Raw genomic sequence first — 27,800 nt, 5'->3', positions numbered from 1 at the left:
AATACAGTCACATTCAGAAGTCCTGGGGCTTCAGGCTCCAACATGTGAAGCTTAGAGGGTACTCAATTAATTCTATAACATTGACTCAGTTGAAAGATCAGAAAGGCTCAGGTAAGACAGGCATCAACAAACAGAGTAGCAGGGAAGATTTTGATGGCCATATATGTGTGTGTTTGATTTTCACATATTTGACATATGTTATAAATGCAACGTGCTAGCCACTGGATATACAGACATGATGGGTAAGATGTTCTCCTCTGTGATTGACATTGGGTAGGAAAAATGGACAAGGGATGGAATAATTAAAATATAATGTAGTTTACAAACCTGCACATTCTACACATGTACCCTATAACTTAAAGTATAATAAATAAATTATATATATATATATACGTATATATATGTATGTGTATATATATATGTGTGTGTATATAGTTATATATAATACACTATATAATATATAATATATAATATTATATAATATATAATATATAATATCATATATAATATTATATAATATATAATATATAATATTATATAATATATAATATATAATATATAATATAGTGTATATATAATTATATACACACATACATATATATGTATGTATATATACACATATATATGTATGTATATATACGCATACATATATATGTATGTATATATACGCATACATATATATGTATGCCATACATATATATGTATGTATATATACGCATACATATATACGTATGTATATATACATATATACATACATACATATATATATATATATATATATATATATATATATATAAAATGCAGTTCATCTCAGTATGGGTTAAGTAACAGAAATAGCTGAAGAATGGAGAACAGGGGCATCTCAGCCTAATAAGAAGATCAGGAATAGCCTCTTCTGAGTAGATGTCATCCAAAGTGAGTCTTAAAAATTAGTGTTGAAGAAAATCCTAGAGCGGGAAGAAAATTCCCAGTAGATGCAAGAGCATGTCTTCTAGAGGCTCTTGTGCCTCCTGTCCTTGCAATAGTGGTGGCTTTTGTTTCTTTTACTTGTAAGTCTAGAGGTTAGACTTGTAAGTAAAAACAAATGTAGCACAGCATATTCTCTCAACTGAGAGAATAGCTTCATTTTTAAATTGTGTGTGTGTGTGTGTGTGTGTGTGTTTGTGTGCATATGTGTGAGAACTGAATAATAGTTTTCTATATTCATTGATGCAGTGTTCTTCATAGCACTTTTTAAAAATGCTGGGAGTTGGTCTCTAAATATCTTGGAGCTAATGCTTTGCTTTCTTATTTGTTTATTTTGGATTGTTTCCAGCTATGAGAGAAAGTCATGTCATCTTTCCTTGATAATTATGCCTCTAACTTTGGTGTGACCACCTCTCCTTTGGCATCAGTGATCCTGGAGGCCTCAGACAGCTCTATTCCCAAGAAGTTGCTGAGAATGTTCATTAGAACAATAGGAAAAGCTTTTAAAACTCTGCTTCTTAACTTTTTGCATCTGTATTCTCAATAAGTGTGTGTATTATTTTAGTCATATTACTGTGGTTAATGAACTATTATACAGTAGAGGTCCCACGTGATTGGCCCAAACCAATGTTAAAAATAATATCAAAATGTAAAGTTTTCATCTTGTTGCTCTTTTTCAGCTATTTCAGTAGATCTTTTTTTTTTCCAGCCAGGTAGCATTCATGAAAATTAAAAATGACTCTATTATAGATTTCTGGCTTGAAGAATAAGCAATTTATCAAATGACATTATTAAAGAAGGATAGCAAATTAAGAATAGTGTTTATAATACTCATAAACAATCTATACACATTTGAAGATTTTTCACTTTATCATATGCATCATAGATAAAATGCTTAGAGTTCCCCCAAAAGATTCATTAAAATCCTTAGATGGGGCTTTTTTTCTGGGAAAATGGTGGTTTAGTAATTCTAATGAGGTCTCCTCATATATTATCCATGTTCAAAGCAAAAGGGCATCTGAGCATTTATTTAATCAGTGTCTGCAGTAGACGTAGGAGTAGATGCCTTTTCTTCTCATTTGGACCAAATTGCATGCTATTGACAAGGGATAAAAAAAATACCACATGCATTTTTCCAGCAATTAAGATTGAGAACACTTGATTGGGGCTTTCTGGGGTTTTAGACTGCCTTGCATTTCCACCTCTGAGGAGGAAATAGATTCTAAGTTATAGCAAGAGAGCATTGAGTTAGATGTAAAGAAGAACTTTGTGTCTCAGACTGATTAAACACTGGAGCAAATTAGCAGGGAAGCTTATGGAATCGCCATCTGTGGAGATACTTCAAAAATAGAATTGACAATTTTTTCTTTGGATGATTTAGGAAATGCCCCTACTGGCAAGGAGATGGACCAAATGGGCTCTTGAAATCCTTTTTGGTTCTCTGCTCCTAAGAGTCTTTCTCTACAGTTCTTGGAAGTATTTATTTCCTAAGCAGAATATAGAACAGAATGCTCTTAGTAAAGGTAGGCCGTGTGTGTGTGTGTCTGTGTGTATGTGTGTGTGTGTCTGTGTGTGTGCGTGTGTGTGTCTGTGTGTACATGTCTTTAGGTAGAAGGATGAGAAGGGAACATAGTGTGATTTAAAAGCAAAATTATCGTTTGCTAACCAGTCATATTTACCTATGTCAAATATATAGGACTTTCTAGACTTTCTAGGCTCTTGCTGCTTTTCTGACTGCTCACTCTCTGTCCGTTCTCTGCCCACACATCAAGTGTCGGCCTCATCCTGTGTCCTACTCTCTACTCTCTTTCCTCACACTTGTCTCTCTGAAAACAGCTTTATGCTTTCCTGAGGTTTTTGTCCTTGGGTAACTTGAAAAATCTTCCACAGCCATGGATGTTTTTCTGGGTGCCAAAACTGCATTCCAACTACCTGCCAAACATGCCCACCTGAGAAGACCTTTCAGCAGATCCATCTCAACATCCCGCAAACTGAAGAGGCAGGAGAAGAGAAAAGGGTTTCCGCCATGCCCTTCTACGGCTCCTTTTGTAGCCTTTTCCACCCCTCCTACCACCCCATCAGTTCTTCCTAAGCTCACCCTCTGGGCCATCGTTAGCTGTTTAGCCTCATCTGGTACAGCTAAACTCCCCCCACCCCCATGTCCCACTCATGACCAAAGAGTCACGGAAACTTGTGCCTGACCCTCTCCTCTGCCAGCACAACATTCTCGGGGCTTCTAGCTCTGTGAGCTCCCTCATCCCTTCTAAGCTGTCTATCCTTTTTGCCTACAATATTTCTTCTGCCTTGAATAATCTTCCCTTCCTGACTAAAATTGTCTCTCTACACGGTGTCTCATATTTACAGTCACAGTTCATCTTCTTAGGAAATCTTACTGGACCTTCCCTCATGTGCATCAATTGTCTTCTGCCCAAGGACCTGCAGCCCATTCTTCACATGACCTTGGAAAAGCACATGGCACGAGGATTGGATGACTACGTATCTGGGGTTACACCGGGTGCATCACATCCCAGCTATGAGACCCTGATGGGTGACTTAACCTTTTAGTGCCTATTTCTCCATCTATAAAATGGGAATAAATATGATGTTCTCCCAAAGGAGTGAGGACAAAAGCACTCACCTGGGTACCGGGAAGAATAAGGAGGTAAATGGTCCCTTCAATCTAAGAGGTTTAGATCCAGTAACTGATAATATATGCAATTCCAGTAACTGTAATAAGCTATGAATGTAATATCATCACTGTTATCACCATTATTACCATCATCATCATCGTCGTTATCATCATCATCTCAACTAACTTTACTTCAGTGCTTGCCATCCTGCCCAGCACTGTTCTAAAGTGAATGAATCATTCAGGAGATATATACTAGTAGATATATAGTGAAAATTTTAGAACTATTAGTCAAAGCAAGGTCATTTAGATTTATTGATCTTGCTTCCTGCTGTAGCAGGGCAGTTCCCAGTAGCATATTCTTAAGTGTTTATTATTCTATTTTAAAATCACTGAAACTACTTGATTTCTACCACAACCCATGAAAGATTGTCCTACACTATATTAGACAGAAGTTCCAGGAAATTTCTTTTTATGGGTTATACTTTTCCTCTAATCGTTTCAACAAACCTCAGGTCCCATAATTTCATTATAAAGAAGTAATGTCAATGTGTAATTATGATGCTTAATGTTTATAGTTATCTCATTGCTTCTAAGTTGTTTGTTCCCCTAAGATGCCATACCATATGCATCCGTTCCTTTATTCCTATATTAGTCATCAGTAGCCAGACTTTAGTTATCATTGAATCTGTTTGTGTCTTCATATTGCCTTTTATTTATTCAAAGTTCTCTGGCAAACCCTCAAAAATGTAAATGTCGCTTCACCTGGAGTAATGATTGTGATAATGGAAACAATAAAACCAATAGTAACTAAAAGAAAAATATAAAAATAATGATACCTTCCATCAGTTTACTACCTTATAGTGTACAAAACACTTTCTACATCAATTATAGTGAAATTTCATCTTATATGGAGATTGGGCTCTCAAACCAATATGTAAGATGAAGATTGCCTACAGTTAAAATTACCCTTAAAAATTCCTTAGGAAGTGCCACATGCAATATCAACATACCATTTCTCAGTAAATCCAAAGACTTATTTTTTCTTCTGCTATTGGAACAGATCGCTGTTTCTTTGGTTAAGCTCCAGATGAAGCAGTTGGCTTGCGTTTTGGGACCATGTTGCATGAAAAATAAGTATCTTTAAACACTAGCATCACACTCCTGCACCATCAGGTGCTCACATTCTGAGAAGCAGCCACAGGGAGACAGAAGCACAACCAGAAACAGCCTCCCATGTCACTCTTACCCACAGGCATGTGCTCAGGTCCTGGAGCGCCCTGCAGAATGGCCCATGCTCCTATGCACTGACCTCTCCATCTCTGTTTGTCTTTCTCTCTGCCTCTGATTTTCTTTATCTTTTTGTGAGGTATGAGAGGATAGGCATATAGCTGAATATGTTGTAGTCAAAAAAGCTCATTATACACAATTGTTGTATCCCATTGGAGTATCCTAACAAGCTGACGAGGCAGCTAGAGATTATTAAGCCATTCACAAGTGAAAATATACTGAAGCTTAGTAGGGTTGCAAGATTGTACAAATAAAAATGCAAGATATCCAGTTAAATTTTAATATCAGATAAGCATTGAATACTCTTATAGGATAAGTATGTCCTATGCAATATTTGTTACATGCTTGTAGTCAAATTATTTTTTGTTTAACAGAAATTCAATTGTAACTGGGCATTCTGTATTTTACCTCACAACATTTGCCAGAGGAGTTACTAGGCTTTAAGTTTTCTAGCTCCCACACTCCTTATACTAGATCACAATGCTCTCATATTTTAAATGTATTAATTCCATATTTTATTTACATTTGAACAACTTATTTGTCTATGTTATGTTTATATTTGCAATGACTTTTAATTTGTTCTACAAAATTACTTAATTAAAAAACAAACACTATATAAAAATATATTTTCTTATTCAGATAGTCCATAAATTAAAAGTCAGTCAATTCTTGATGAAAAATTGAGTATCTCTTTGTTCTATAATTTTAAAGATGAAATACTCCATGAATCTAATTTTGGGAAATGGTGTGAAACCCAGGGAAAAGTTGTAAATACAGTGAAAGTTTTTGCTATTCAGATGGAATGGAAAATGTTTAAGCCAAAAAATAAGAATGGTCACATTCACAGATATATTGGGCTTGTACTCATTCTGACATCATTAATAGCCAATTAGAAAGTTCTCTTGGTATTCAGCCTTCTGACTCCATTTCACAATAATTGGTATTGATAGCATTTTATTGCTGCTATATACTTTGCTAGCACCAAGACCAATATATTCTGATCCAGAAAAATGTGATGCTTTAATGAGACAAGCACATGTTATATTATTTTTACTATGCCATGTTACCTTGCAGGCAATTACGGCTTTGGACTTTAACATTGTTTTCCAAAAATAACAATCATCTATTGTTTAGTTTGGCTAAAACAGAGATTGTGACTGGCCACCTGTTAGAAGAAAAGAAAACTAAGACATTCCTGTAGATGAAAGATCTGAGGTAAATCATGAAAGGTTTTCAAGAAAGAAAGTAGTGTGTTCTACTGGCTACTCTAAAAAAAAAAATTAAGAAGAGAAGAAAATTAGATAATAGACAAAAGTCTGGGTATTACAAGTCTTGATTATTCTTAAAACACCCCAAAATACTACTAAGGGTAAAAGGCTAAGACATTTATGATGTTTAAATTGGAACAGCACTGTAAATATCTTAAACTGATTGTCATATTCCTTGCAGAGGATTAAGGAAGCATCTCAAGAAGTTCATGTGGCCAGGGCAGCTGACTTTAAAGCCACTATTTAACCAAGAAGCAAATACAGTGGAGCCCAGCATTTGTGAAGTAGTGCCCTGAAGCACGCATGAATGAAATAATTCTTAGCTCTGCCACTTACTAACCTTAGGTCTTTAGAAAAGCTTTCCCCTCTAAACTTGTTTCCTCATCTGTAAAATAGGAATAAAATGTTCATAGTGTTGTTTTGAAGGAATTAATTGAGAAATTAGTGGGAGTAAAAATGTAAAGTGCTTATCACATAATAAATACCCAATAAATGAAGCTACTGTTATAAATCATAAGCTATTTGAATAAGGAGAGTAAGAACGTTTTCTTTGTTTGTCCACTCTTTTATTCAAAGAACATTTAGTTAGTGTTGCGTTACGCTGCTCTCAGTGTTGGATTACCAGAATTCAACCCCAGCCTGATATTGTCTGTCTGACACCTTCCCATGTTCTTTTAGCTCAATTTTCTACTCCAATAACAAGAGGGAGAAAAAATGTATAAACCTAGAAAGTGAGTGAGTGATAATATAGATATTCCTTGTGCCTTGAAACTATATGTCTTATTATATCTTATTTTAATACATACAACACATTATGTATGTATTAAAATACTCACAAAGGCTATGTAAGGTATCATATAGCTCTATTATAGATGAAGAAGCTTATCTATGTGAGCCTTATCACATAGATAAGGCTATGTGAGGTATCATATAGCCTTCTTGTAGATGAGGAAACTGAGGCACATAGTTTTAATAGCATATCTAAGTGAGTATATGGTAGAGCTGGGGCTTGTACCTAAGTTTGCATGACCAAGAGCTACAATTTCTTAACCTCTCTAGTCAGCAGAAAATGTCTGAGAGCCCCTAAATAGATAATTCACTATCCTGACACATGAGAAAAATAGAAAGGCCAAAGCTTTCCTTATTTCTGTGGTCACTAAAATGATCTTATCTTGCATTCCACTTGAAAATCAAAAGCTAATTCAAAGTGCCATGCTATCAATTCCCTAGTTCTCATCCATGAATATGCATTCATTAACATTTATGTAACTAGTCCCTCTTATTGCTGATGTGATCAAAATCAAAGGGTTAATGAACAAAGCCACCCTTGCTAAAAAAAATAATCTTTGCAAAAACCACACGTGGTAATTCTAATGAGCTATTTTACAGTAAATGTGCTTACAAAGAGCATGAAGGAAACAAAGAAATGTACTTACAAAGAGCGTGAAGGAAACAAAGTTCTCAAAGTCAAATTAAAAATCAGTTTAGAAAATTCAATCTGGCATCACCTAAAATACATTTTAATCTCTCACTACTTTTTCACCAAACATGCATAGCAGTTTGTGTGTGGATAGCCAGTCTCTTTTTTAAATTTTTTTTAAGACAGGGTCCCACTCTGTCACCCAGGCTGGAGTACAGTGGCATGATCACAGCTCACTGCAGCCTGAACCTCACTGGGCTTAGGTGATCCTCCCACCTCAGACTCCCTAGGAGCTGGGACCACAGACACGCATCACTATACCTAGCTAATTTTTTTTTGTAGGGAGGGGATTTCAGCATGTTGCCCAGGCTAGTCTGGAACTCCTGGGTTCAAGAAATCTGACCACCTGGGCCTCCCAAAGTGCTGGGATTACAGACGTGAGTCACTGAATCTGGCCTAGATAGCTACTCTTAACATCCACAGAGAAATTAGATGTCAAGATTGCTAAAGGGAAACTGAGTCACCACACATTAACAATATCTCTGTTCTTCAGAATGAGAATTTAAATTGATAATAAAAGCCAAAAATTCTACCTAGCCACCTATTTCTGTAAATTTCAAGCAGGGGTACTCATTTGCCTACTTGCTGCCATAAATATCTCAATATTTTTATTATGAAATACCATACAGTATTATGTGTTAACTTTTCATAATTATAATTATATCTTTTATAGCCTATTGGGGAAATACAACAAATAATGCTCAAATGTGAAATGAAAAATATGCAATTCCTAATGAATCAAGGGATCTTCCAGCTCAGGAAAAATCTGCATTTGGGTCAATCACAGCCTGGATTTCATAGTGAGTTTTACTCTGGGGGACAGCATTTGTGAAGACATTGAACATATTACTAATGACAAATTTAGAGGAATGCTTGCTCAACGGACTTCTCTAAATACTATATAGAGAAACAAAAAGCAAAGAAAAAATGGGAGATCTACATCTTCACATTATTCCCACAGTGACTTCTTATCAATAGAGTGGCTAATTTAATGTCTCTCCCAGCACTCCTGCACCCAGAACAAATAGTCATTTTAACATTCAACAAAATAAAGGCATTCAATTGCCATGGAGGGAAGAAATCATCACCAAGAAGGTATTTTTAACAATGAAAACATGTTTGCTTTATAACAGGATTCTTCCTAGGCATTCATGTTTTAACTTTTTTTTTCTCCTTCACTCTTGTTCCTTTTCCTACACAGCTAATTTTGTTCTCCAATTTATCAATTATTTTTCTACTGGGCCTCTCCTTTCATCCTCTTACATATCCATTTACCACCCCAAATCAACATTTCACGACCTCATAACTTTCTTGTTTTCTCTTCTTTTTTGTTGTTTTAGTTTTCTGTTTTCTCTGTGCCTAGCCCACACATTGTAATCTGTTCAAAACACTCTAAAGCCTTCAACAAGCACATCTATTTCCTCTCAGCCTCTGGGATATTTGTCCTGAGGAGGCCACGGAACATTCAGATGGTTTTTTTTAAGATTTATTGGTAATGAGCAAAGGGATACTGGCATGAGATAAGGTATCTGAAGATGTTCTGAATGCTGAAATGTTCTCTATTCACAAGGTGGGTGTCTTTATTTTGCAGCACCAGATGTGTTTCAATTCAGAGTATCGTATTAGATGGGAACTTGGAGTGGGACCTTCTTACAGATTTGGTGTCATGAGCCAGCCCTTTCCCTTCGCTGTGCCTCAGTGTTTTCAACAATGAGATGAGGGACCACTCAAGGTCTGGAAATTCTGAAGCGAAAGTATCACCAGTGCTAAAAAAAAAAAAAGAAAAAAAAAAAAAAAAAAAAAAAAAAAAAGCGAGCCTGGCCGGGCAAGGGGCAGCGGGGAAACAGCAAGCAAATTCTTCTGAAAGTAGGACATATATTACCAAGGAGCTGAATGTGTAAGGAGGTTCCACAATCACTTTTAACTTCACTGTAGGGCAAACAATTTGAGTGACATCTAGATTAACTTTATATATATATATATATATATATATATATATATATATATATATATATATATATTTAAAGTTGATTTCTCTTACCTGGTGAGCACTGATAGACAGTTACTAACATCAGAACCTTAAATCTCACTTAGTTTCAAAATAACAGGACAATGATTGAGCAACCCTCTGGTAGCTAAAGGAGTGTTTTGAGACCTGGCTAATATTCCGAAGTTGATTAAACAGGCAAAGCCAACTGCACTTTCTTTTTCAGCAACCCAGTTGGAAAGCACAGAGGGTGACCGGAATAACTAAGAAACAGTGGGAAAGAAGAAGAGGAGGGAGGGGTGATGAAAAGGAGGGAGAAGCAAATTAAAGAAAAAGAGAAAACAAAATAAGATATATTATAGAAGTGTTAAAATATCAAAGGAAATTATTAAAAATCAAAATATGAAAGAGCTCTTATGCATCAGAAACACAGCTGGTAGCATCTTTTCCTTTGGGGCTCAGCCAATGGGTATGACTGTGTAGAACTACTTTAAAATTCTCAGTATTGTTTAACATTGACCAATAGCTTCTGGGAAGGCTTAGAATACTTCAGAAATCTTCCACAGAAGCAGCATTTAGGAATATTTTAATCTACCCGAAGGTAAAAAAAAAAATCAACAGAGAACAAGCTGAATTTTGGAGATTAGTAAATATACATTAAAATAATATCAAGTGATAGCAGCATAGCTTCAAAGAGCAGGCCGTTGTGAGTTCAGAAAAAAATTAACTTGATCAGTGTCTTGAAGGGCATATTATATATCAGCATATTATCATTTGGTTGAGTTTCACCGGCAAGCAGAGACATTTCCTCTTTCCCCTCTGTGAAGTGCTACTGTGGAGAGAAGCATTTTGAAATTGGCCTTACTAAGAATCATCAGTGAACAATTTGCTACTCCCAACCATTGGTTTCTAACAATGTTATAACAGAGGAATGTCATCTCAGGGCACCATAAGTAGTATTCTTAACTGCAGGATAATCACACGAAGATAAATTTAGTTCTTTTCCATGTTGGAGCATAGAAATATACCAGTGCTTAAAATTTCAGAATGACTTAGAGAGGATGATACTTTTCAAAAGAAAGTAAATTTATGGGGATTTTTAAAATAACATTTTTCTCACCTTTAAAAAAGATAAACAGGTTATATGAATCCATGTTGAAGCAGAATTTCATGGGAACAAATCATTGTGTTTGTTGGTTTCTCTGATTTTTGGTTAGCCAAGTGGACCTCAAACTATTCTTGATTGGGGGCATAGTCTATGAAGTAAAAAGATTTGTAGGCCATATTTATTACTTTTTCTGAAAAATACTGATAAAAACGCTAAAATATAACAAAATATGTACTTAAATATGCAAATATATATACACTTTAAAATAGTGAAATAATTTGAAGAATAGTGTTCTCAAAATTTCATAGACTTATAAATATATTAATGAATAAGAAATAGAAGTTTAGATAATTATGTCCCATATTGTCAATATAGACAATGGCATAAATTATAATAATACCATTTTTAGTAGACCTACAGAAACCGTTGGTTTTGTGGCTAAGAGTTGTTCATTGACCATGTCTTGGTAGTAATTTATTTCATGGTTTAAAAGTTTGAATTAATTATACAGAAATCTTGTATAAGCCAATGAAAGGAAACTAAAATTCAGAGTCAGAAGCCTCAAGTTCAAGGCCTAGAAATATCCATAACTGAAAATATGATTCTAGGCAAGTCTTGCAAGTGCATTGAGCCTCAATTTTCTTGCCAATAATTGGAAATACTTTATGCAAACATCAAGAAAGATAATATATTTTAAAAGTATTAATATAAATGAACACATTAAAAAATGATAATTATAATTACTAACAAGAAGCAATAATTTATTTTATTTGAGAAAAAATGGCTAAAAGAATCTCTCCACCTTCCACTTTGTAGCAAAAATGCTTAGCATTGATGTCAAAATCTTCGGTGAAGATAAGAAAGACTCTAAGGAAAATTTTAAGTAATTGTTGCTTACTGTAAATTCTTTTTTATTTACAGAGATATTAACTTAAATTGTTTAATGTGAAGAAGTATTTATAATTTGTTTTCTCTCCCCCAAAAAGAGAAAACAAAGTATTTAAACATGTCAACTTCTTTCCCACAAAAGAATTATAAAATGTGAATGAAGTAGCATAATTAAATACTTTATTGTTTTGAAAAACATAGAACAATATGATCATAGAGAGCTTCTTAGCAGCCCAGGCCACTTTTATTTTTTGAGGCTTTCTGATGTAGTAGGAGAACATAAACATGCCAAAATGGAGTCTCGAAATTTGTGATATGTTTTTGCTCTCCGTACATAGCAAAGTAACACTTCAGGAAACACAAAAATAATATACTGTGTGTATACATCCCTTTAGCACCCCGGATGACCACAAGATGCTGGATAAATGAACTTGCGACCTTCTTCCAACTGTCTCACCGCCCAGCACAAAGCTCATTATTTTCACGATCCAGTGGCCAGATTTGAGTATGGAATATGCATCGGGTAACTGAAAATCTGTTGCTCACAATGGATAATGATGTTGCTCTCAATAGTCTTATCCAGCAAGAATTATCCATGTTCACCAGAAAAATTAAGGGCATGAGAGTAGCCTCCTAGACGTGCCTCTATTTCTACCGGCCTCCGCAAAGACGAAGCAATTCCTTTTATTTTAAAGAGAGTGAGCATCGAGTCACTTCACTCATCTATTTTTTACAGCAGAGAATATACTAAAGCAGCCTGTACATTTGTCTTCTATGTCCACATGAATCAACTTTCACATGGCCTTTTAATTACATTGCCTTAAACTACTATTCTTTGAAAACGAATTTTCTCTCCATGGAATTTTTCCTGTAAATTGGCGTAAGAGGAAGAAAAGGAGGCTCGAAACACTAATATTCATTTCCGTTCTAACCAACTCCAATGCCAAGAAATGCACTGAATCTTTAAACGGACCTCCCACTTTCTCGATAGGATGTTTTCTGTGCATGGTGATCCACAAATACTATCATTCCATGACAATGCAGTTTCATCAAGGTACGTCTCAATCCATGGGATACGAGTCCCACACAACAGACGGAGAATTTGGCGCAGCTCTGCGCACGCTGCGTGTGTTACTTACTGGTTATATTGCAGTGGCCACACTGAGTCCCGTATGGCGCCGTATTAACGAATGGCATGCAAGCACCTTCTGTTGAAACATCTGCGACAGGGAAAATTTTAGGCATTTTTCCAGATAATTTTTGTGCTCTGGACCAAATTTTCATTAGGACTATAAAACCTGGCAAGCAGTATTGTTGTGTATGATTTTTTAATAAACTGGGACATAGCTTTGTTAAAGGAGTGAGGAAAAGGGCTCTTCAGAGACTCCTTTCTATTATAAAAAGTTCAGAAAACATATGACAGCTCACAAAATAACATCTACCAACTTTTTTTTTTTTTAAAGTGCAAGGTTCCAGGCTTTCATAGACATATAAATAAAATTCACAGTTTTGGAGGCGAACACAAAAATGCAGATTTTCACATCTTGGAGTAAATTATTCCAACGGTGGCTTTTCTTAAGCACATGTTTGTTAAGAATGAATACAGCCAACAGAGATGTTTTTTAGTATTTAATTTTTTATTCTGGCTGCCAAAAAAATTGTCTAAGAGTTTGTACTTGCTTTAAGAGACACTGTGTCTCAGTATTAGAAAAAAACTGAAGGGTTTGGGCACATGCCTATTTGTACTCATAAACAATGTGAACCCAGCAACTAGCATTGTTCATTTTTCTCACTAGTTAAAATATGGGTTTCTCTATTTCTTTCTTCACTGCCAATATCACCCCACCACAGTAATGGAGACTAGAAAAACTCCCTTTCGTAATTCTTTAATTCACTGTGCCCTGCTACAAACACTAAGGCAAAACAAACATGCTTGGCAGTAAATATGTGCATTATCATTATGTAAATAGGCATGTTATCATTATACTTCGATGATGTTGTTCTTTGTAAAGGCTTTTTCCTTTTCCAAATACATTATCCAATTTAAGTTATAATGCATATTATACCATTGGGGCTGTATAAACACTCTAGATCAGGGAAAATTAGTAGACTGTATATAACAAAATGTTTACCACCTATGCATATGGTGCTTGATGCTAAGACTACCAAACAAACAGACTAATGCTGCTTCACATTGTTCAATTCCACCACAGCAGTGCACAGAAGCCTTTGAGATTAATATCCATCTTGCTGCTCAAATTGAGTACCACATTACGACATTTTATATTGACAACATCATAAGCTGAGATGATACGTTTTAAGCTTGATGAGATGAATGATCTAGTACTAGCAGAAAATAGGCTGCATATCTGAACCTTATATGAACTAGGAACGACTCATGTCACAGTCTGTTTGGAAATGTTACAATGTTTGCATAAATCCATTGCTTATGCATAAGCACCAGGGAACTAGAATCCTGAGGCAGGCAGTAATCTGTAAAGTTCTTGTGGCGCTTGATAAGCATGCAGGATGCATCTTACATTCTCCTTGGTGAACTGCAAATGTTTATGTAAGAAAGAGCATATAGCTGCATATCGTATGAAAAGATCAATGCAGATTTCTTCAGCAGGGATTGGAAGAGAGCATAAGAAAATGAAGGGTCTAGTACATCATTTACTCCGGCCTTTAAAAACAAGCAAGACTCACCTAAAAAAGTAGATTTTTGGTCTTATTATTTGTCTTCACATTTTGTAGTTGTCAAAATTATTGTACATATCAACCATTTATTTTATTTTACCTATAAAGAAATAGCAGAGCCCATAATTAAAGTGAAGATGATAGTGCTCCTTTGCTTCCATCACTTTCTTTTTTATGGAGCAAGTAAGGTGTTAGTGGTGAAACAAGACAATTACAATATTTATTCCTTGTTTGTTTGTGTAAATAATGTTGTCAGTGTTGTTTTTAAAGTCTCCTAAAGGAGTATGATATTTGACACATAGTTAAACTAATAAAAGCTCAAACATCTTGAATATTCTATTTCTTTAAAATTCATTAGCATTGGAATTTGATTTACAGGGTTTCAAAATAAATAAATTAGGTGATGTTTGTGTTTGTTCACTTCACTTCACCCTTTACTAAGTACTTGTTCAGTGTAAAGCCTTTTTCTTTAAAGATATGTTACCCAACTTTAGTTATCATGCACAGTATATCACTGGGACTGGAAACGAACCTGTGATGGCTTTGAGAGGTTTCAAATAGTCAACATATATATAGACCCTCTGCTTGACCTTAGAAAAGATCACTTATAGTTTATTGTCAGATTCATGGTGGGTAAGATTTGAGGAGTGGTGCTGCTAGGCAGATCATGCATAAACACCAATGCAATGGACTAGATGCAGTGTTTTGTCAGGCCTTCCCTTGGGGATAATCACTCTATTTCACTCTGGGCCTCTGTGCTTGTTGTCCCCACCCCTGCCCCTGAACCCACTTTATTTGGCTCATTTCTAGTTGTGTTAGTTCACTAGGGCTACCATAGAAAAGTAACACAGACCAGATGGCTTAACCAACAGAATTTTATTTCACAGTTCTGGAGACTGGAAGTTCAAGATCAAGGTGCTATCAGGATTGGTTTCTGACTAGGCCTCTCTTCCTGGCTTGCAGATGACTACATTTTTAGTTTGTCCTCACATGGCCTTTCCTCTGTATGCACATGGCAGGGGGTGGGGAGGTAAGGAGACAGCATGTGAATTCTGATGCCTCTTCCTTCTAGAAGAACAGCAGTCCTGTCAAATGAAGGTCTTACTCTTAGGGCCTCACTTAACCTTTATTACATTCTTAAAGACTCCACCTCCAAATAGAGTCACACTGGGGGTTTCAACATAAGAATTTTGGTAAAACATAGTTCCATTCATAACACTAGTCATGAATTAGGTCACAACTATGATTTGCTTTTCTCCTGGGAGCTCTCCCTAACCTTAAAGTCTGGTTTAGGTGACAGTTTTAAATTGACCCAGAGGTCCAATGCCCTTTTGCATGCCCTTAGTAGTAGGCCTGATATTTTTTCTATCTTATGACAATGGCATATGGTTATGAGTTGGAATATTGTCTTGAGAAGGTGCTATGCGATTTAGACATTACCTAGATAATTTCCTGGGCCTAACTAAGGTTAAATTCACCCATCTATAAAATGAGGACTAAAACATGCGTCTCTAAGTTATTTTATAAGTAACTGAGACAATATATTTATTGTCAGTTTAGCATAAACCAGGTGCTGAACAAACTCTAAAGTGCTTCATGCAGTGACTGACTCAGAAAGTATCAAATAAATGTAAGCGACAGCTGTGATAGATTTCTAAATAAATGAACAAACTGTTGTAAGTATATAGCATCCGGACTAGGTTATGGATTCCTGTGTGTTGCCTGTGCATGCATACGTGTGTGAGTGTGTGTGTGTGTGTGTGTGTGTGTGTGTGTGTCTGTAGTAGACTGGCAAATTATCTGTGATTGCTCCATTGTCCTGAGAAGTGAAACCATCCTATAATGCATAGCACAAGGATGTACAAATCACCAGCCAGGAAAATCCCAGCTCTACCCAGCCTCACCTCTTGGGCTTGGGGATAAAGGAAAAGCAAGGGGCAAGCAAGAGACTGAGAGGGCTCAGGAGGTGAAGAAAGAAAAGGAGTGGTTGGAAAGACAGAGAGAGATGGGTAGGGAGGATGGCAAGTGAGAAACCTCCGTGAAGGTAGAGGCCCAGAAAGCCCAGCAGAAAGCAACACACATATGGGAGATTAAAGGAAGCGGGGTTGGAATTCTAAAGCCAATTTTTACCTATAGCTGCCACCCTGATACCATAAGGATCCAGCCTTTCCTTTCCCATCTTGCAAGATGGCTGGTGAAAAAGTTGAGAAGCCGGATACTAAAGAGAAGAAACCTGAAGCCAAGAAGGCTGATGCTGGTGGCAAAGTGAAAAAGGGTAACCTCAAGGCTAAAAAGCCCAAGAAGGGGAAGCCCCATTGCAGCCGCAATCCTGTTCTTGTCAGAGGAATTGGCAGGTATTCCCGATCTGCCATGTATTCCAGAAAGGCCATGTACAAGAGGAAGTGCTCAGCAGCTAAATCCAAGGTTGATAAAAAAAAAAAAAAGAAGGAGAAAGTTCTTGCAACTGTTACAAAACCAGTTGGTGGTGACAAAAACGGCAGCACCCGGGTGCTTAAACTTCGCAAAATGCCTAGGTATTATCCTACTGAGGATGTGCCTCGAAAGCTGTTGAGCCACGGCAAAAAAAAAAAAAAAAAAAAAAAAAAAAAAAAAAAAAAAAACCCTTTAGTCAGCACGTGAGAAAACTATGAGCCAGCATTACCCCCGGGACCATTCTGATCATCCTCACTGGATGCCACAGGGGCAATAGGGTGGTTTTCCTGAAGCAGCTGGCTAGTGGCTTACTACTTGTGACTGGACCTCTGGTCCTCAGTCGAGTTCCTCTGCGAAGAACGCACCAGAAATTTGTCATTGCCACCTCAACTAAAATTGATATCAGCAATGTAAAAATCCCAAAACATCTTACTGATGCTTACTTCAAGAAGAAGAAGCTGCGAAAGCCCAGACACCAGGAAGGTGAGATCTTCGACACAGAAAAAGAGAAATACGAGATTACAGAGCAGCGCAAGATTGATCAGAAAGCTGTGAACTCACAAATTTTACCAAAAATCAAAGCTATTCCTCAGCTGCTGGTCTACCTGTGATCTGTGTTTGCCCTAAGAAATGGAATTTATCCTCACAAATTGGTATTTTAGATGCCCTAATAATCTAATTAAATAACTGATTACCTTTTAAAAAAAAATCCAGCCTTCCCAGCTATAAGAGAACTTATTTTTCTTTTGTGAAAATACGTGGAACGTAATAGGTCTTCAATCAAGTCTCTACTGCAACTACTCTTAATCGAACTGTCAAAGTTTTTGCCAACATCGGCAAACTGCCTGCTGTCTCTTCCACCTTTTGCCTCCCTCCTCGCAGAGGCAGCCAGCCAGCCCTCGGGCTGTGTGGACAGAGGTGCCGGCTGAGCATGCTGGGGTGGGGCATTGGTCTCCTGGCATGTGCAGGTCATTGCACATCCATTTATATCCAACACTAATTGACTCCTAGTAGGGATTTTGTTTCTAAATTACCAAATATGAGGACACATGAAATTTCTGAATAATCATTGAGTAATTGAACCTAGTATTGGAATTACTGAAAAACTGGAACATTCTTAATGTTAATTTTCTAATCAGTACGAGCATAAAATAACTAGCTTTTTAGGAGCCATTATATATCCATTTACCAAAACTTCACATAAGAAAAAATTATCTTCTCAGCATTTTTTTTTAACTCAAATTTATTTCTCTCACTGAGGAGCTCTCCCAGAAGTGAAGATCTTGAAAGGAAGCAGAGCTCAACTGCAAACCCACAGGCTCACAAGGCGCTGGTGTTTCCCTCTCACTCCTTTCAAGTGGAATGTAGTCTTCAAGAAAGGGGGAAAAATATGAACGCTAGAGAAGCCTTTTATAAACAAGCCATTTAAACTTCAGAGACCATTAGCCCCCTGCCCGTTTTAAACTTGTGGGTTTCATAGCCTCAGCTTTCCTGATAATTTACTTTGGAAATTCCCAGGCCTGTTAGGCGGGCCTGGGTGAGTTCTGCCTTCACATGTGTGGCTGCTTGGAGACGTCCAGCTGCCATGGTCAGTTTGACGAAGTATACATAAGCTTTTGGCACCACATATTTGCAATATCATGGACGGTCAAGGAGGCGCCTGTTATAAAAATACACAGTGAAACAAAACTGAAGGACTGCTCTTTCTCAAAGACGGACGTAATGCATTCCTTCTGTTTAGGCTCATTTTCCAGCCTTTCACATTCTTTGTGAACAAGAGTTATAAAACAACCCTGATGCAGGCCAATTATTTTTACTTTGAAGGCCATTAATCAAGATTGACTAAGAAAATGAAGACAGCTAAGCAAAATTTCATATGTGACTAGAGTGAGATTAAAATAAAACCAGATGGGATGGACAGAGACATTAAGCATTTTTTTTTTTAATTTTTGGACTCATGTAATAAATGTCTTTTACAAATTACAGCACTCTTATTTTCTTACAGTAAATCAAATCAGGCCATAATGTACAAGTGGTCTCATTGCTGAAATGTCAAAAATAGAACCTGCCTTGTTCTTGTAGAGTAATTCCTCAAATCTAAACCAGCAGTGCAGGCTAACAGTCTATAAACCATCTACCTGTGTACAATCAGAACTGTACCTGATGGATGTGTTTCTCATGGCCTCAGAGCAAACCACACAGTGAATTCTCAGAAATCTCATTATGAAATGATTAGAGTTTTGAATCAGAGTTGTCAAATAGTCCAATGCCCTTTAAGTTAAGAAAAGGTGAGTTCCATACCTGTTAGATATGCCAGATTCTCTACCATGAAAATGTCTAAGGGAGGTCACAAATTCTACCTCCTTAAAGACTTTAAAGCTGTTTTCCCTCAGATCTTCAGGATCTGATATTGCTAGTAGATACATTATTTTTGTCACATAAATACACATTTTATAAATAGAGTATTAAAATATGTATGTTTAAAAAATAAATTGCATTTTTTCTTTCTGAATTTCCTGCCCCAACCCCTACTTTAAAAAAAAAATTTGCAAGGGTCTGTCTCCCATGCTTCAAACAGCAGAGGTATCTTCCCTCAGTGAGAAAATGACTGAAAATAACCAGCTGTTTCAGGATCTCTATCAAAACACACACAATAATCCCAAAGAATTCTTCCCCATTTAACACTGTCAGGTTAAAAAGTCAGCTTAGGAAATGAGACTAAACTTTCTTTTCATAACACTCAATGAACCATTTCCACAATATATTTAGAGAGGACATATGCATTTCTTAAAGCAGATTTAAAATAATCTGGAAAGAAATTGAAGTAAATTTTCAACTATAGTAAATTTTCTTAACTCTTCAGCTGCTTCCTTTTCAAGAGGAAGGCAATTTTGAGTTTAAAAAAGAACATTTATAAAAAATTATTTTCCTGACAGAAAATCAGTTAACCCACGAGTATGAAGGGTACTCACCATTTTTTCTCTACACCTTCAAAAAAGCACCAAGCATTTTATAGAATGCCTCAAAAAAAAAAAAAAAAAAAAAAGTAACTGCCTAGACATAGTTATACCTTATTTAATGCATTATATTGTGATTCTGAAAAGCCACATTCACTTTGGGTTTTTCTATGTGGGCTTGTCATTTAATTGCTTTCTATTTAAAGCTTCCTGGTGAATCCTTCTGTAAATAAAGTTTCTAGTTGATATAAGGAAGCTAACATCAAGGAATATTGCTTCTAAATCAATATCTATTTTTAAAAGTTTGGATTTTTATGTGGATTTCTTGATTACTGACTCTAGAAGCCAGGCTAACTCTCTCCAACATGATTTATTTGTAAATCCAGGAATAAAAGACTTTATACATTGATATGTCTCTAAATCATGCAGAATATTACCAGGGAAATTTTCTGCCTTGATCTCACACAACATACCAAATCCAAATTCAGTGTCTTTTGGGGTTCAAAACAAACTAGTTTTTTCAATGTTCAAATATCTGTCAGTTGCAACTGTATCCTCTAAATCTAAATCTCAGAATCCCTAAATTTTAGCATCTTAGATCTTGAAAAATCTCAAACACCCATTCTACCTTCCTTCACTAGAACTCCAGCCACCAAGTGCTATCTGTTAGTCAGACTATGCAGTCAAGACTTCCCAAGCATCCAATACGAAGGAACTTACCATCTGGGAAAATATGCCCAGGGGATAGTGCTGTTACTAAGTTATCAAACTTTTAAGCAAAGAGGGGAAAGTCAGGCTAAAACCTTAAGAAACGGACCAAAATACGTGAATTTAACACAGCCAAAAGAAGACTTATTAATTCTCTTCCACTTCCCCTCAGTATTTTCCATCTTTTACTTCCATAATTCATGCTCAAAAGAAAGAATTCGGGAATTGTTCTGTATTCTGCTCTTGCCCTATCCACATGTAATTCAAAATGCTACCAACTCTGCCTTCAAAACGCATCCCTCCTCTCAAACACTTGTCTACTACTCACTATTAAAATTCTCATCAAGTCTCTCATATCAGCAATCTCTTCCCTAGACTCTAGTCACAGATTCCTCCCCAATGTACCTACTTCTCCTTTTGCTTCTATAATCAATTCTAAAGGCAGAGTGATCTTTTAAAAATGGAAATTAGGCTTTATCTTAGTCCTCTTGAAAACTTTCCAGTTGTTTTAATTCCTAAATCGAGGAACATTCTACCTTATTACAATGGCAACCCTTAACTCATTATACTGGCCTGTGCGAACTTACCTCATCTAGCCTCTACCTAGTTTTCAGATTGCCTCCTTCCACTTTTCTGTGGCTTACCATGTTCGAGCCCTCTCTCGTTACTGGATTATGCCAGGTTCATTTCTGTCTTGAGACCAGCACACCAGTGTGCTCTATACCTAAAATATTCTTTCCCAATATTTTGGGAAATATTGTAGCTGTCTACTTTTTGCCATTCAAATGTCTGTTTGAATGTCATCTTCTCAGAAAGGCCACTTTAACACTCTGCCTAAATTTACCCCAGTCACTCTCTGCCACATTACCTTATTTTGATTTTCTACTTACTTTCCTATGGATATATTCATATATTTGGTCACTGTCTGTCTATCAACAAATAGGTTGTAAGCTTCATCAGGGCAGAGACCTTGTCTCTCTTGCTAACTCCCATATATCTAGCATTAGATTGAGTGTAGCCTTTAACAGGAATAAAATTAATTTGTTGAGTAAATGAAAGAATGAAAAATGGAGGAAAAAAGAGAAATTAGGTCAGAACACATAAAAAGGGGAAGTAGAAACAAAATGAGTAGAGATGGAGCTGATGCTTCTTTCACAGTTGAAGCCCATAAAGGTGGGGTCTCTTCAGTGGCTTTTCCGCTTTAAGGGAAGAGTTGACTTTGAAAGGAATAAAGTTACTGAATGCTATCAATTATTCCATGAGAATGTCTTTTCAAACTCTTCCCCTCTTGACATTTCTACCTCCATTCACATGACCCTTTCTCTCAGTTCTCTATGCTTTCCTAGCTGGACCACCTTGTTCTGATCTTGACTATTCCCAGTCCATCTACTGCACTGGTGCCAAATTAATCTTACTAAAAACAGTATGCATGATGTCACCTTCCAGCTCAAAACACTCTTCAAGTGGTTCTCATTATCTAAGGGTAAAGGTCAAACATTTTAGTTTAGCACAGAAGACCGTGAGATTGCACCCAGACAACCCTCCCAGCCTTATCTACCCTGGCTCCTCAACAGGAACCCAGTCCTAGTAAAGCTGGGGACTCCTTAGCCCCTCGAACACATGTTGTCCACTCCCTGTCTTGCTCATGTAACTTAGGCTGATGAAAATCTTCTGCTCTTCTATTCAGCTTTTAACCAGTGGTCATGGTCTGGACAGAATCCCAAAGGATCTTTTTTTAAAAAAAATCCTAAAATGTTTATTATTCTTTATTGTTTCTTTGGCCATTATCATACATTACTTCTAAATGATCATTATTTTCTCCTTTACTTAAGTCTTGTTTCCTTGGAGGCTAAAAATATATTTTTCTATTTTTTTTCTCACTCCTCTCAACTCTTTTCTAGAAAATATATTTATCTTTACTTTTTCACCATACCCAGACTCAAATTTTGACATGTTACTGAAAATCTTACCTTACAGAGGTTGTATTTACTCATCTGGAATGAGGGATGATAATGGCAAGTTTGCAGATTTGGCACAAGAATTTAATGAGATAATGCATGTAAGAAGTTTAGCACAGTGCCTAGCATTTATAAAGGTCATTATATTCATCTAATCAATGAATTAGGTTAACAAATTGATTGATAAATTAATCAATAATTTACTTAGAAACTGTAAAACACAGCTGGTTATGATATGGATTTATATATACTCCAAGTACAACTTTCAAAACATACATATAGTAAACACAAGTTAATCTTTTTTATTTATTTTTTTTTTTGAGACAGAGTCTCAATCTATTGCCAGGCTGGAGTACAGTGGCTCCATCCCGGTTCACTGTAACTTCCTTTTTCTGGTTTCAAGCAATTCTCCTGCCTCAGCCTCCCGAGTAGCTGGGACTACAGGCACGCACCACCATGACCCACTAATTTTTTGTACTTTGTAGTAGAGATGGGGTTTCACCATGTTGGCCAGGATGGTCTCAATCTCTTGACCTTGTGATCCACCCACCTCAGCCTCCCAAAGTGCTGGGATTACAGGAGTGAGCCACTGCACCTGGCCCAGTTAATCTTTTTTAAAAGAATATGACTTCTGATTTCTACTATCATCACTATAACCTGTAACCTGACCCAGTAATTCTTAACCTCTTGTCGAACTGAAACCCAACTGAAAATCTGATTAGATCCCTTGGATTCCTCTCTAGAAAAATATACATAGACAAAAAATATATATATATAAATAACTTCAGAGAGCTTCATTGTCCCTTCTAACCTATGCAGGAACTTCTGTCAATCTATTCAAACTTTATCAAGCCATAAAGCCCAATGTCCAGAAACCCAGTGTCAAGACTCTTTTCACTCTATCTATTCCAGGCTCTTTGACAACAACAGTGCATTGATTACCCACCACCAATCTGCACAGAAGGCATGAACTCACTTTTTATTTTTAAGGCAGATTAAATAAAGTAAAAGAAAACCAAAAGCCAAAATAATGAAGAAATACATTTGTTTTAACACTTTTGCAACAAGTGCACTAGGATGCTTTCATGTTGCATTTCAAAAACACAGACCACTCATTTTTGGCCATTTCTTTTCTACATGTGAGATAGAAATTATAATATCAAAGGAAATCCCAAGCTCACCATCCAATTTGGGGTTTTAGTTTTCAGAAAAAAGTTTTTTCTTTCTTTCTTTCTTTCTTTCTTTCTTTCTTTCTTTCTTTCTGTTTTCTCTCTTTCTCTTTCTTTTCATTCCTTCCTACCTAGTTTAAAGTTATTGAATACATGCTCAGTGCCATGCCTTATGCTAAAAATTGGCAAAACAGTAAAAAGCAACACTCTGCCCTAACAGATCTTATATTCTCTGGAAAAATACAACATTACTAAATACTTATATAAATGAATAAGTAGTAACAATACAATATGCACCAACAATACAGTATATACCAACATGGACAACTGTTGGATGTTATCAGATTATACAACTGGAGAAGAAAAGCTCCCCTAGGGATCAGAGGAAGTCTCTTGGAGAAAGACACATTTTTAACTGAGATTTGAAGACTGGGTAGGATTCAACCAGATGAAGTGTGTGGGATGAGGAGACTGGAATGGTGTGATAGGAGAGTCACCAAGGTAGGAAAGAACATCCTAGGAACTCAAATAACACTAGTGCTGTTGGAAAATGGAAGAATTACGGAAAGCATTGTAAGTCATACCTTCATTAGGAATCCTTCTGATTTCAAGTCATGTAATTATGGCTTTAAAACGTGGATTGAATTTTTCTTATATAACAGAAATTTTAGAGATAAGCAATTACCCGCACTGTTTCAGCTACCATTGATATCACCAGGGACCTATTTCTTCTGCTCTTCCTCCTTTCATGATGAGTGTAATGTCTTTCAGTTTCATGCTTGCCATTTCATGGACATAAGATAGCTGCTAAAACTCCAGGCGTCACCACCATATTCAAGGCAGGAAAAAATGAAGGAAAAGTGGCAGCACTGGCTTCATCTCTCAGGCTGTCATGGTGAAAATTGACTGAAGAAGAAAAGATGGTATGCAGTGATAGAAGGATATTGACCTTGTACAAAATGCCTGAGACATGAATGGAGATGATGGTAGTAGAGAGGGGCAGAAGAGGGATTCAGGAAACAGAGGTTTAGAATGACTCTGACTATTTATATGATTGTTATGTATAGCAAATGCAATTATATGTGTGAATGCACTTTAACACTGTAAAGTTTTATACCGAATTTGTGCATTTTAAGGTCAGAATTTGACTGACTTGTTTTTAAGATACATGTTGTCCTTGAACTTAAAACTCCTCTCTATTATTGGAACTCTTGAAAAATATAAAAGCTGGTTGATTCATTTGGTAAAATAAAGCTACTTTTACTTACAAAAGTCAAAACTTCACTTTTATTTAGTGATGTAGAAAAGACAAAAAAATATTCCCAGGTCAACTGTATTTGCTCCTCCCAGCTTAATAAACTAATTTTGTGCTTATGTAAAGGAGAATCCAATTACAGCATATAAGGGATAGCCTTAAATAAATGAGGAAAAGCTCCAGTCTCCCTTCAGTAAGGTGAATCATTCTACAGAAAAAAGGGGGGTGTGGGCGGCAGGTGGTGGGGCCGGGGGGATAAACCCATCTCCTAACGTAAATCTCATTAAAAAATTAGAATTTCTCAGGGTTTTCTATAACTGCTACATTTGAAATTCATTCCTGGGCTGAGATTTTTTTTTTTTTATTTCAACTCTCACATTAACAGTCCAATAATAAACCCTTGATTAAAGAAAAAGGATTACAGTGAAAGGGTTGAAATAAACTTAATTGTAGAGGTGTGATTAATGCCACAGTGATAGACTCCCAGGTAATGATTTTTAAAATTTTATAGGAAATGTTTAACAAGATGACTGCCTGACTATAAAATTCTCTGTATAAGAAAATAGTCCTTGAAAGCAGCATTGGGCCCTGTTGCACTAATACATCTATGAATGACAACATTTCTTTTATAGTTTTGATGAATGCTAAAGCAGAAACTTTATTATAATGATTTTGGACCCAGAACTGTGAAAATAGAGGGAAGAATATGAACATTTTACCAGATCAATCAATTTTCATTTAAAATTCTACTTATTGTTTATGGTATCAAACTATGAAAATGTAGCCTTTCAAACTAGTGATTTCTATCATACCAAAATTGCAGTACTTATTTGGGTTTTAAAGTAGATAAGATCAGTGTTAGAGACAGCATGGTGTAGCCACAAAAAAAAAAAAAAAAAAAAAAAAAAAAAGGAAAGGAAAGAAAAAATCATAATGATTGAAATACCTGTGCTGTGGTTTCTTCTCTTATTTAGTCATTCACTCTGAAAGCATTTACACAAGGTCTAATAATTGTAAGACACTGAAATAGAAAGACCTCAGATGTTTCTAGGTATTCTTCTTAAGAAATACTCCACAGAGTAGGGACACAGAGGCAGGCCCATAATTGAAACATCATACATGGTGTGACCCTGTGTTCATTTGTAACGAAAACATAGGTTTATGGGAACATGGAGGAGACAAATTCATCTCAGGAGGGTGTGGATTAAAAAGGGGCTTAGGAAAAGCTTCCAATAAGCATCAGCACATGAATTAAGACTCAAAGTCTTTGCTTACTAGAGGATTGAGCCAGTTCAAGGGGAGAAAAACATTAGAAAATGGTGCCCCTTTTAAGGAGCTCAAGCAAGTGATATTTCCAGAGTGCAAAAAGTGGCAAGACATGAGACAAGACAACGTTGATCAACTTTGGCTAACTTCAGGAGAGAAAAAGAAATGCTGGAAGGGTATAGGATGGCTCATAGAGAGTCTTTTAGCCCTCATTAAGGAGCTTGGACTTAATCCTGAAGACAACAATGAACCATCTGGAAGATGCTATGTTCATATTTATGTTTGAAATCATTTATGTGGATTACTCTACAAAGGGCGGATTTAAAGGAGACCATTAGGATTCTCTTGGCAATGGGCTGAGACAAAGAGGTTGGAGAAGAGCTAGGGAGTTTTGGGACATAAAATTTGCAAAAATAGAAAGAAATCAAGGATACAGGTTAGAGGACATGCCAAAACTGCCCCCAAGAATAATGAAAACAAAGCTGGTGTGATGGGGAAGGTGATTAGAGCTCAGACAGAAGGCGTTTTAGGCACCAATGATTATCCAGGTAGAAAATAACAGGAGAAAATTGCATACATGAGTCAGCAACTCAGGGAAGATTCTGGCTGAAGAGACTCACTAGAAGTTATCAGCATGCAGCATAGCTGCACTAGGAGGGCATTTGGCTGCTGAAAGTTTGCTTGTTAATAATATTACTCAGGGAGAGTTGTGGCATGAAAGGAGCAGGAGGCCTTTACTGTACTGTGAGATTTTTTTGAAGACCGAATGAAAGACTCTGTGAAATAAGAATACAGAAGTATGACATGGTTATTATTCGAACTTTACTCAAATGCTTAAATGATATACATTTAAAAACAAACAATAGAGCTGTAATCAAACAGCATAAACAAAATTCATCTGTTGATGTAGAATAACTGCAGTGGTATAAGGAGGTGAGGCATTTCAGAGGTGATTGGGTCACAAGGATGGAACTCTTATGAATGGGATTAACGCCCTTATGAAATAGGCCCCAGAGAGCTGTCTTACACCTTACAACATAGAGAACACAGGGAGAAGGTCCCATTTGTAAACAAGGAAACAGGCCCACACCTTGACCTCAAACATCCTAGCCTCCAGAGGTGTGAGAAATGAATTTCTGTTGCTTATAAGCGACCTAGCCTGTTGTATTTTGCTATAGCAGCCTAAATGAACTAAGACATTCATTTACCAAAATAGTTTTATAGATATGAGATAGAGAGACATTAGTATGAGGAGAAAATGTGACTATGAAAATTGTATAACTCCACTGAAAATCTATCCAGATTAAATTATTGGGAAGAAATTGATGAAGGAGGCAATAGCTAATGCTTGAAAAATGATTTTAACTTTTCTAAGGTTTGGGGTTTCATTTGTTCCTTACATTTTCCTGTGTGTACATTCAAGAACAAATCAAATTAATCAGAACAACACTCTTTGAGGTTGAAATAGCCAAGCCATTCCTCAGGAGAAATTAGTCCTTAAGAATTCTAGGACACTATAGGATTTAAAGAACTGGTGAGGGATTAAAAACTCACACTATTTTGGTAACCAAGTTCAATGAATTTTGAAACTAATTATTGGGTTTTTTATTACATCAAAAGTAGATAGTGGTTAAGATCATTTTATTTGCTTATGTCCTCAGTATTAAACTTTAACTTCATGTCTTTTCCCTAGTAAGTGATCCAAAATTAACTTTGCCACTTTCCCAAAAATAATCTTAAA

General features: G+C 36.3%; 1 long non-coding RNA gene and 1 pseudogene across 1 annotated transcript in view; one reads left to right on the top strand and one right to left on the bottom strand.

The window, feature by feature from the left end:
• Positions 1–25,791, bottom strand: part of LOC141581407 (uncharacterized) — a 95,047-nt gene extending 69,256 nt beyond the window's left edge. The window contains exons 1-2 of the long non-coding RNA XR_012513992.1: positions 25,740–25,791; positions 24,228–24,444 (exon numbers count right to left, since the gene is read on the bottom strand). This is a non-coding gene — a long non-coding RNA (uncharacterized LOC141581407). The remainder of the gene's footprint in view (positions 1–24,227; positions 24,445–25,739) is intronic.
• LOC101045107 (large ribosomal subunit protein eL6-like) lies at positions 16,501–17,408 on the top strand (annotated as a pseudogene).
• Positions 25,792–27,800: the final 2,009 nt, after the last annotated feature.

This window comes from Saimiri boliviensis, chromosome 15 (genome assembly GCF_048565385.1).
Source record: "Saimiri boliviensis isolate mSaiBol1 chromosome 15, mSaiBol1.pri, whole genome shotgun sequence".
NCBI lineage: Eukaryota > Metazoa > Chordata > Mammalia > Primates > Cebidae > Saimiri > Saimiri boliviensis.
Note: the sequence above shows the minus strand (reverse complement) of the source record. Positions and strands in the feature narration are given on the sequence as shown.